Source organism: Papio anubis, chromosome 7 (genome assembly GCF_008728515.1).
Source record: "Papio anubis isolate 15944 chromosome 7, Panubis1.0, whole genome shotgun sequence".
Classification (NCBI taxonomy): domain Eukaryota; kingdom Metazoa; phylum Chordata; class Mammalia; order Primates; family Cercopithecidae; genus Papio; species Papio anubis.
The window spans coordinates 91895208-91907740 of NC_044982.1; positions in this window are offsets into that span (position 1 = coordinate 91895208).

A 12533-nucleotide genomic window follows, 5' to 3' on the forward strand; every position below is an offset into this window, starting at 1 on the left:
GGTATTTCTGAGGTACTTGCTCTCCTCTTGGAAGAACACTGATTTAAGTAAAAAAACCTTATCATCTTGCATAGGAAAATCCACTTTTCCTGTCCTAACTTCTTGTGGACAATACCTCTACATAGGTAAATACTTAGGTGCAGATTTTTTAATGTAGAAATGTGAAGAATTAAAAATGATATATGGCAGTAGTTAGTCAAAATATGGTTTTCTTACACCTCAAATTGTATTTGTATACTGGCATTTTTCTGGACTTTGACGAATATAAAACATAAAAACAATTGGGACATTTGAAACTGAAATAACTGATCATTATAATTTTTCTTTGAATGTTAATCTAGCATCATTTAGCATGGAGAAGCCATCTATCCTGTTTACTTTGACACTGGCCAAAGTTAGAGCCAGGACATAAATAAGATAATTGTGTTTTTGTTTTCTCTTCAAAAAATATGCATTCCTTCTGTTAGTCTCCAAAAATGAATAGAAAACTACTTCTTAGAGAACTAACAACTTGTTAATTCTAAACAATTTATTTTTCACCTTACTGGTAATATTTTCAAATGTTCATAAAATGAAAATGGAATCAAGAACTTGTACAATGTCTGCGTCCTTCCTTATCATAGATAAATTTTTAAATAATGAATCAAATCTTACAGATTCTCAAAATAGTTTTAGCTGGGTAATACACCATCCATTCTCTCAATCATTGACTGTCACTATCAGGGAAACTGTGTGGCAATATGAATAGCCTAATCCTCTCACTTCCATTTCAGTATGATATTCTACCAACTATCAGAAATAAAAGGATGCAATCCTTCATCATAAATTTGTCAGTTGTATGATTATTATAATACTAGAAAAGATCAGAGCTTTGGTCAAATGCTAACCAAAATTTATTTGCAAGTGAAAGTATGGGTAGTGGGTAAATTCTTACTGTGATAGAATTTTGAAGCAGTGCAATTTCATCTCCATTGGAGTTCCCAGCATGTGTAACAAAAGTGAAACAGAAAAAATCTGTTCTCCATCAACATAAGGTTAATTTTTTTTCTAATTGGTGAGGAAAAACAAATCTCATCTGACTGCCCCGTTTTTCTTTCCAAATTAAAGCATAGCAATCCAGCTCCAGCTCTGCCACTTTTGGCAAGCTATCTTTAATGGACATGAAATAAACAGTATCTCTCTTCATAGTTATGCTTTCTTTACCTTCTCAAATCAACCATAAATACAAATATACAGTTGAAGAAATAATATTACAGGATTGGCTTCATTAATGAATGAACTGGATTTTAAAAGCTATTGTGTGATCCATTGTGTAACCTCACTTGTTGAACATATGTATTGATGTAAGTCTCTAGGATAGCAGGGAAATATGTATTTAATATATAACATACTCAATGTGTAAGTCATGTGAAATATACACCACGTGGGTCCATGTTTATATTTAGAGTGATTGGTGACTAAGTGCATATAAAGGAACATATGTGCAGGAGTCTGATATCATAGAAAGTGTGCGCTATTTGGAATCAAATAGTCTGTGCTTGATTTCTTGTACCTGTTTGTAAATATCTAAAAGAGCACAGTAATGATTACATTTCTTTCATTAGATTGCTGTATGGATTCTGCATGCAAAAGGCTACACTTCACTCATTCATTTAATGAACCTTTACTGAGCACCTCTGCTATAGTCTGAATGATTATATATCCCCAAATCCATATATTGAAACTAATCATGATGTGATGGTACTAGGAGTGGGGCCTTTGAGAGGTCATTAAGCCATGAGGATGCAGACCTCATGAATTAGATTAGTGCCTTATAAAAGAGTCCACAGAGAGCTGCCTTGGCCCTTTGCTATGCTAGGACACAGAGAGACAGTATCATTTATGAATCAGAAAGCCCTTGCCAAACACCAGTATGTTGGTGCCTTAATCTTGGACGTCTCAGCATCCAGAACTGTGAGCAATAAATTTGTGTTGTTTATAAGCCACTCACGTGTGCTATTTTGTTATAGCAGGCCAAACAAGCTAAGACAACCTCCTATGCCTAAATTTTCTGCTAGGTGCAAGAAAACATATAAATATGATACGATTCCCTCCATTAAGAGACTGGTCTTTTGTTTTTTATCCCTGGAAGTTGTAAATGCAGTTGTAGTAGCAGTAGCTACAGTAAAACAAGTAACAGATAATACTGATGGATTTCAGCAAAGGCAGTATGAGAAGTATGTATTTATTCATTCGTCAGCAAACACTGATGATCAAATGATAAATATGGTGTAATCGCTGACCTGAAAGAAAGGAAGACTATCAGATAAGATAGTTGTAATATTCTTAAATAATGGCTGAAGAAGTAGCAGGAATGTTTTATGGAGCATCAAAGAACAACACACAAGTCTTGCCTGAGGAGATGATACTAGAACACTCCTCTTAGGAGATCCCTTGGAGGCATCTTGAGAAGCCTGGGCATGCATGGTATGCTGCAGTTTCTTCAGGGAGCATAAACTAAATACAGCACAAGTGGTGGATAGAGTTGCAGACAAAGGTGAGAATTCAAAGGCCAGGAGAGTGAAGATTGTGAAAGGCCTTCAGTACCAAATTTGGAGGCAACTGACACACACTAAATAAAGGATTTTAAAGAGAAACACCACCTTTGCTTTCTGTACCAGATAACCAAGGATATGGGAATTAACTCTATCTCATATGGGACATGGGTGATCATTCCTGGAGCCAGTCTCCAAAAGCCTGGACATAAAAGAAAGAAAGAAATGAGGCTGGCAAGCACTAACAGTAGTAGCAAGGGCCCTGTGGGGTCTGGGGTAGCAGCCTTGAGAACTTGACTCAGAAGACCCTGGGGACACAGCTCTATTCTCTAAAAAGCTCTGTGTTTTCCATTTCTTTTTACTTTCCCATCATGTAAAATGGCCACAAAGACTCCATCTGAGTGCTCTAAAATGCAGAAAGGGGAAGGGGAAGGTTTTCAAATTGATTTTACAAGGGCACACTATAGACCTTGGGTTCATGAGCATTTAAATTATGTCATCCAATGAGCACTTACAGAACACTTCCCATAGGCCAGGATCTATATATAAAGGTAGAGCAGTGTTTCTCCAACTTTGGCATGCATGGGAATCTCCTGGGATCTTGTGAAAAAAGAGACTCTAATTGAGTTCGTTTGAGGTAGGGAGCCAAGATTCTGCATTTCTAACAAGGAGCGACACTGAAGCTTCTGTTCCAGGGACCACACTTGGAAACACAAGGAGTTACAAAACAGAAAGGGCCCTGGTTTCTGCTGTAGTAGAGATGATCATCTAAATGGTGATACAATTTATAAATCTCTGCAATGTAGTGTGGTAGGCACTATCATGCAGAGGCATAGGCACTGTGCAAACAAATATCAGTAATTGTAAATATGCAGCTGTCATGAAACATTCCTCTTTACAGACCTTTTTTTAAACAACGAGTGAAGGACATGGGTGTGCTTCAAGGATTGAAAGTAAAAAGAGTATGCTCCTTCAGTTGAATGCATTTAAGAATCTAAAAACAATTTGCAACATCAAATTTGATTAGGAGAAACAAGTTATGTTCTTAAAGACGGAACAAAGAGAAGCGACTGTGTCTACTCTGAGAGTCAGAGCTTGAAAATGACACTACATTGTTATTTCCTCCTGTGTGCATTTTTCCTCCCCACTATTTACATTGATTTCTGCTGTAGGCAGATTTGGCTAACAACCTTTGAACCAAGATCTGTGGTCATTACTCATAAGTCTTATTAGCAAAAAGAAAACTTGAATGCTCCAGTGTCTCTCTCGCAGACTAACCTATTTGGGAAATTGGCAGAGTCTGTGATAAGAAAAACTTCCACAGCATTATGAAAGAGAGGATTTCTAATTGGTAGCTACATTTTCCGTTTAGAATATGTTTGAGGCAGCTGTTCTATATTCCTTCAGGTTGGAATCGCAAAGGTACCTTTCCACTTTTCACATTTTACATGAACTGAGATGAGAAAGACCTGGCAATATTATGAAGTGAGTAAAGTATGAAATGAAGAGCTCTGTGTTCCATGGGAAGCCCTACAGCCTGCATGCTTATTTATATGTTAAAATCCTAACTCCCAAGGTGATGGGTATTGGGAAGCAGGGCCTTTAGCGAGGTGATTAGGTCAGGAGTATAGAGTCCTACACTCTTGAATGGGATTAGGGCCCTTATAAAAAAGGCTCAAAAGAGCTCATTCTTCCCTTCCACCATGAGGACACGATGGGAAGAGAGCCATCTATGAACCAGGAAGTGAGCCCTCACCAGAAAGTGAATCTGCCTGCACTTTGATGTTGGACTTCCCAGCCTCCAGAACTGTGAGAAACAAATTCTTGTTGTTTATAAGCCACCCAGGTTTTGGTATTTTGCTCTGGCAGCCCAAAGGACTGAGTGAGTTTGGAAAGAATAATTTCATAGAATGGTGATGGAAGCTGAACTGAAATAGATGGAAGATAGAGAGCAACATGAGAATGATTCTTTAAGGTCACATGCCTTTGTCATAAAGCTAGGGTAGTACATGCAGAAGGTGAATGTTAAGATATTTACAAATTTAAATAAACAAGTATTCAGTTATACTTCATATTTCTGTAAAACAAACACTAATGGTATTAATGCTTATGTATTATTTAGCAAATATTGACTTAATTCCTACTATGATCGAACTGAGATATTTTGAGTTGCAAGATTCATTTTCTATCTGCTCAAAGGCTGGGTTGGTGAATGTTTTCATAATGTACTTCCTTAGTCTTTGGTCTCTACTCCAGACTATGGTAAGTAACTAGGTAACTTTAGGCACCAATCAAAGGATTCTGATAGGCAGTATGTTAGAATAAATAATTATGTATGAAGAACTTAGACAAAATCAAAGTGAATTTACACTCACTAATTCAACAAAAATTTAGTGAACACATTTCCCCTTACAGGAAGCTTCAAGTGGAGAGGGGTGGTAAAAGAACAATTTCTTGAGCACTCTGCAGTCTGAAAGCTTGTAGAAAACTTGCAGGTAGATAAGAGACAAACAACAACAGTGCAAGACAATATTTAATAAATGACATGGGGTGAGAGCATGAAAAAATATAAGAATTTAGGGGAAGAAAAAATTACATCAAATGCTGATTAAACTTGGGATTAGCACTAGCTAGGGACAGAGCTAATGGATTGATGACAATCAGTATTTCAAAAGATAGCAATGAGCTAAGGTTATGTCAATGTATCAAGATAAAACAATGTCATTTGGATAACAAAATGAAACAAAACTAAAAATATTATAACCTGAAGCAATATTAATAGCTAATATTTATTCAACAATTTCCATGTAACTTGCAGTATTCAAATGCTTATGCATATTAACTTATTTGACTCTAAAGCATCCTAATAAATGAATATCATCATTATTTTCATCTCAACCATCGAGGAAATCCCCATGTGTGACAATAAATGGTATAGCCAGGATTAGAACCCAGATATTCTGGCCTGAAAGTTTACATGTGTCAGACAGTACAGTGTACTACCATTGTTTATATATTATTTATTAAAAATTGGAGCATTCAAAACCAAAACTGCAATAGTCCTACTATACTTAACAGTAATCCAACCACTTCTAGAGAGTTGTGCTCAAATTAATTCATGCGTTAATTTAATATACCATGTCTCATCTCAAAAAAAAAACTGAGAGGGGATTTAAAAAAAAAATTTGAAATTCAAGATTCAAAAAAGGGATAGTAGAATTTAAACATCCTAGGTTATATACAGAAAAATGAGACCCGGATAGCTTTGATTATAATACATGATTATGTACACTTGCAAGCAAAGATAATACTTGGCGTGGAGAGAAGACTTCAGTCATGTAGTAGCAAATAACTTTAGAAAAATGGAGTAAACTCCTGGACCCCAGATGAGAGAGTCTTGTTTAATTTAGTACTTAAGTGATCACTAGTCTTCTTAACTCTTAACAGAGTAGAGAGAACAAATGATGGATTTATTTTTTTTAATTGATTTATTATTATTATTATTTCAAAGACCGGGGATTGAGGAGTGAATGGAGGCTGGGATGCAGGCACTCACGGAGAATTCCCAGAGTGAAAAGAAAGCAACCAGGGAAAGGAATCATATTATGGAAGGAGGAAGAACACTTTCTGGAAGTTTCATGAATACTCGCCTGATGCTTTCACTCCATAAACCTTCATGTCCGGTTACAAATGAGCCATGCCTCATCTCACCAGTTGGACTCATTATATGTGTGTTAAGTGGCTGAATCATCGCCTTTTCTCCCTCTCACATTACTTCACAAACACTAAAAAGCAGAATTGTCTTCTTTCCCATGCTCTAGTCTCATGTCTCACAGCAAAGTAATACCCATTGAACTAAAATAGCTGTCAACTTGCTAATAAATAAGAAGTATTAAACTAAACTCACACTAATGGAGCTGTGTAGGGGTGACAAGGTATTCAGAGCCAGTCAAGCGTCCCAGCAGCTCACTCCTGAGGGCGCCACTTCATAAACAGAGGCATTGATGGGCACCCCTGAGCGCCGGGGGCTTCCCAATTCCCACATGTCATGAACAAGTGAGGACAGATATTAATGGGAATGGCACTTGATATCACCATCAGAGTTAAACAAACTCGCCATTACATTACGGGAGAGCCTTCACAACATTTGGGTATGAAAGACCTCTGTTTTCACAGCGTGTGTGTGTGTGTATGAGTGTGTGTGTGTGTGTGTGTGTGTGTGTGTGTGTGTGTGTTGCCTAATGCTACATGGACTGTTTATTTTGCTTTTATTTAAAAAAAAAAAAAAAAAAACAGCTAACATGCACAAGCAGAATGTTTCTGACAAAATAGTGAGAAAAAGTGTTTGGAATAAATAAAATTTTTCACTTACAGTCCTCCCACCCCCACCCAAACTCTACCAAAATTTCCTTCTTATGTATCTGAAGTATGGAAACCCAGAATGTCCATAGCCCCTAGAGCTATTGATAAACAGCTGTTGATAAACAGAGCATAGTTCTGAACAACATGACTCAAACCACTCCAGAAGACAGGTGGTAATGGCTGTGGACCATTGAGCTTTCTACTGCTATTTCAGGAATAGCAGGGAAATAGGAAGGCAGGAGGGACTTCATAATTTTCAGTACCCAGGGCTAAATAAAATGGTAGAGCTTCTTATTCAGCAAAGGGTTAAATATTTCCAGACTGTGAGTCAGAATAATAGAGCAACCTTGGTGCCTTCCATGAGACTGCACAGACCCTGTGGAAAGGATTTAGGGACTGGCACGCCTCTAGAACAGCCACATAAATTTTTTACTATTTTGTTCAACTTAGAACACCTACATTCATTAGTTTGCATTTCCACAGTGCCCCAGTTTTTTAAAAATTATCCTTTCTTTTCAAAATCATGTCTTTGTTTAAATCATGGGTGACTTAGAATTATTTTCCTTAAAGGCCGTATGAGTCAACTCCCCCACTGCCCACTCCTGTCCTTCTATTTCCTATCGTTCTACAAGTCCCTTGTCATCTGAGAAGAGCATAATTCTGGAAAGTTCCTCATGTTTCCGTTCTTTACTAAATCAACGTATTTTCCTGTTTCAGTTATCTTCCCAGGGAAAGAGGAAAAGTGAATCCTGGCCGGGCACGGTGGCTTATGCCTGTAATCCCAGCACTTTGGGAGGCCAAGGCAGGCAGATCACGAGGTCAGGGGTTTGAGAACAGCCTGGCCAACATGGTGAAACCGTGTCTCTACTAAAAATACAAAACTTAGCCGGGTATGGTTGCAGATTACTGTAATCCCAGCTACTTGGGAGGCTGAGGCAGGAGAATCTCTTGAACCCGTGAGGCAGAGGTTGTGGTGAGCCAAGAGTCGTGCCATTGCACTCCAGTCTAGGTGACAGAGTGAGACTCTGTCTCAAAAAACCAGAGAGCGAGAGAGAAAAAAAAAGTGAATCCTGTTTCTGCTCTTTTTACCACCCTCAGCCTTGCGAAATGATAAACGCTCAGAAAAATTCTCAAGCCATGACTAAAACTACCTGGTTGCTCACTATAATGTGGGGAAGTTTTACTGCCCAGATTTCCTAAGCTGACCCTCCTTAATATCCAAGGGTCATCCCCTAGATTTCCAAAAAGTTCATTGTAGATGCTGCTGCTGTTGCATCTTCTATACTGGGAAGTATATATTGGGAAAAATGCCACCCCACCCCAAATATGAGGAACTGCTCAAAGGTAGTCACACAGAAAAAGAGGAGGAAAAACGTGTTTCTGACATTTCTATCTAAAGATAAAGTATGTCTCTTCTTCTTCTTCTTCTTCTTCTTTCTTCTTCTTTTGATTCTCACTCTGTCACCCAGGCTGGAGTGCAGTGGTGCGATCTTGATCTCAGCTCACTGCAACCTCCAGCTCCCAGGTTCAGCGATTCTCCTGCCTCAGTCTCCAAAGTAGCTAGAACTATAGGTGCACACCATCATGCCCAGCTAATTTTTGTATTTTTAGTAGAGATGGGGTTTCACCAGGTTGGCCAGGATGGTCTTATCTCTTGACCTCGTGATCCACCTGCCTTGGCCTCACAAAGTACTGGGATTACAGGTGTGAGCCACCGTGCCCGGCCAGTATGTCCTTTCTGAAACAAGATCATAAGTGTTTCAAAGAAAACACAAGTTTTGTATTCACCTCTGTTAGACAAAAAACATAGAGATAATAAGAAACCCTGGTGATAAGACATGTAGACAAATGAGTCTATTTGGCTTTAAATGTTTGAGATGAACAAGGCTTCTCTATAGCCACCTCTCACATCACAAACTGAGTTGAGCTACAGGTTGTAATTAAATCTTCATTTTCTCACTAACTTATTTTCCCCATTTACAGTAAGTAGAGAGAGACAAATGTGAAAGTATCTATAAGGAAAAAATATGTATGTAATATATAATAGAAAGACGTGGGAGCTGTGGCTCATACCTGTAATCCCAGAACTTTGGGAGGCTGAGGTGGGTGGATCACGAGGTCAAGAGATTGAGACCATCCTGGCCAACATGGTGAAACGCCATTTCTACTAAAAATACAAAAATTAGCTGGGCGTGGTGGCACACACCTATAGGCCCAGCTACTCAGGAGGCTGAAGCAGGAGAATCACTCGAATCCGGGAGGCAGAGGTTGCAATGAGCCGAGATTGTGCCCCTGCACTCCAGCCTGGCTACGGAGCAAAACTCCATTAAAAAAAAAAAAAAAAAAAAAAAAAAAGAAGAAAAAAGAAAGAAAGAAAGGCATATTTATAATTATGGCCTAATTCACTTTTTCTCCTAACCCAACTAGAAAGGCAGTCATCTACGTAGGGCCTTTTCTTGCTTTGATGGTACAGTTGGATGGTTTTTCAGTCATTTATTTTAAAAACTGATTATTGCCCAGCAGAGAGATTTAGTTAGGTGGGCATGTCTGGCAAGAGCTGAATGATTAATCATATCATTCAGATATCTGTAATTAAAAAACAAACAAACAAAAAAAAACCGTTACCTAAAACTGTCTATTTCAAAATAGATTTGGTTTCTGACCAAGAAATCAGGGAGGAAAGTGTTTCTCTCTCCAAGCAGCAAGGAACACAGATGCATCTAGAGGGTTAAGGCAGTTAAATAGAAAGATATATGTTTTAACGGAGTTGTGCTTTAAAATTACTTCTAATTTATCCACTTACCAGACATGTATTGAGGTAAAATGATCAGCAGTAACGTGCAGCAGAAAGATATATACTTTTTTAATTGTAGCCAAGAGGAAAAAAGCAGCATGGAATAACTTAATCGCTGCTAATTATAATATCACTGAGGTAATTACAATAGATTTTGATTGTCTCATTTTCACACCAGAGGAGGGCACAATGCTGGCGTTTCTCTTAATACATATTTGTTTTTAGAGAAGAGCTGACAATTATACTAATTGTAGTCACAGCATGAAACTTTGTTTTTAAAGAAAAATTTGTCTATGTGTCACATGGAATAAATGCACCCTTTCTGTTTGGTTAGGTGCAAATTAAACACACATTAATTGCTTTGTTTGTTGTGGTAAGAGATCTCTGCATTGTTGCAAGCATTATCAATTTTCCAAGTGCCTAATCCACTGCAAAGTCCTCAACATCCAATAAACTGTCCCACTGCTTAAACGGGTCACTTTTTGAAATATTTGGAAGGCTGTTCCTTCACATTGCCTGAAAACCACTTGTTCAGATTCACAACTTCCATTCAGGAAGATGAGAGAAAATGCTGATAAGAAAATGCCAATGAAAGCTGAGTTGTGAGATGCATCTTATGCTCCTGTTGCAAGAACCCACTGGGGTCTCCAGCATATCAATGTGTATAGAATGTACCTGCGAGGAACAGTCTCATAGGCATGGGCTGTGGAAAGCTCGACCTAAGCAGAGTAGAGGAGAGAAAATTACGGATTTCAGATTTGTAAGTGTAATCAGAATTGGTGTTGGGTTGATTGGGTTCCTCTTATTGCCCATAGGTGGCCTGCAGTCCAGCAGAAGTGGCAGTCTTTGTCCTTGGTAGTAAGAAAGCAGCCTCAGATCTGTGCATCTCCCTCTATTTTATGAGATCCCTAAGCCTGCTCTTCTGTTTTGACCTCTCCAATGAGATATATTAGAAAAATAGCCATGTCTCCTCTCGTTTACAGTCATCATGCCAGAACTTATGCAGGAGGAAGGCCTCCTAGCCAACTGGAATGCAAGGGGAGAAAAACAATGGCCAGCCATTAGGATTCCTAGAATTCAGTTGGTATCATTGAGTTTGATGACATTTATTGTATCAAAATCTCTTTATAGTAATCCACATCGAACTTCTTTTGAGTAACCTACACAGAGAGGCAAATTAACTACTCAAGATCAAATCATCTTCTCCTGCACTGGAGCATACCAAGCAGTTCCCCCAGCACTGGTCACCTACAGCACCACAGCAGCACAGATACTATGCAGTTAGAGTAAAACCACCCATTAGAGAAATAAAAATTTACTAATTTATAATACAGTGAATAGCGGAAGTAAAATGCTATTTTAATGTTTTGGGATTTTAAATTTGTTTCACTTGCTAAAGAATCATTACATGTGAATGTTAGAGAAAACTGGACATTAAATGTGTCTACTCAGCCAGGCAAGGTGGACATTTAGACCCTTGTAGACAGTCAACACAATAGAACTAAGGTCAGGGACCTTTCTGCACACCTCTCAATGTGGGTATTAGAATTTTCAAGAACCCTCAAGTATTTCCCCAAGCCACTAGGCCACTTTTACTGCTTTATGACACCCCAGAGTCAAGCCTTCTACTTCCTCTTCTGACCTCTTGTACCCAATTTTTCTCTCCCCACTCTTGTGATCATTATTGTGATCTCAAGCCTCTTGATCTCACCATCAACTCTGAAATGAACCCTAACTGGCCTCTTTGTTTTCCATTACACCAAATCCAATCCACCATAATATCATAGGCAGGTAATCCACATTCATGACACTTCCCTGCTCAGGAACTTTTAATGCATGCCTATTACCTACCAAATAAAACTTCCACTGCTGAGCCTGGCTGACAAAGCCCTTTGTTACTCTTCTCCCAACATAGATTCTCAACGAGACCCCTTCCAGGCATCCTGTGCTTGCTCCAGCTAAGCCAGATGACTTCAGCAAGCATATGTAGCACTCAAGAGCAAGACACTTTGGCATTAGGAAGGTCTAGGTTTGTATCCCAGATTTCTTATTTACTGTTATGTTTGCTTTCTAAGCTTTGGCTTTATTACATACATAAAAAATACATGATGGAAAAAAAAACCTACCAGGAACACATGAGGCCAGAATGAGAAACAGGTATCTACTTATCCCCATTTCCTAGGCACATGGCAGTGTGTTAGGTAAATAAGAGCAGCTCCCATCAGCACCGTCATTATTTTTAAACATTTCTCTTATTTTTCCATCTCTAAGCATTTGCGCCCTCAACGTAAAATGTCAGTAAGACGCCAGTTAAAAAACACCACCATTTTCATGAAGTTGGTGCCCCTTCTCTTTGCTTCACCGTTACCTGCATTTTTCTGACGTGTTCACCAAATGTTGCCTTTTATTGCATTGCTCAGAGCAGCAGGCCCTAAGTCCCACACTGGAGAATCCAAGACTAGTGAGCTCAAGCCCTTCATGCATGTGGAAAACCAGAGCTCTAGCTGAACTTAAACCAGAAGCTCTCTCTCTTACATCCCAGATCAAGCTGTTACTGGGTCTTTCCCTCTATGCTCTTCACTCTACTCTTACTCCTCTTCTACCCTGAGGTCATCATCTCAGCTCAGGCCCTTCATCAATAGGACAAAAAGATGTGGCTGAAGTAAAAGAATAACAAGAAATCTTGAAAATATAAAATATGTTCCCCTCAAAATTCCCTGAACAGGTTGTATTAAAAAAACACAGACTTCATTAAGATTACCTTGGGGATCTGGAAGATAATAACACATAAATAAATTTTCCATTACCAGGAGCAAAACAAAAGAAAATAGCATTTGTGAAAA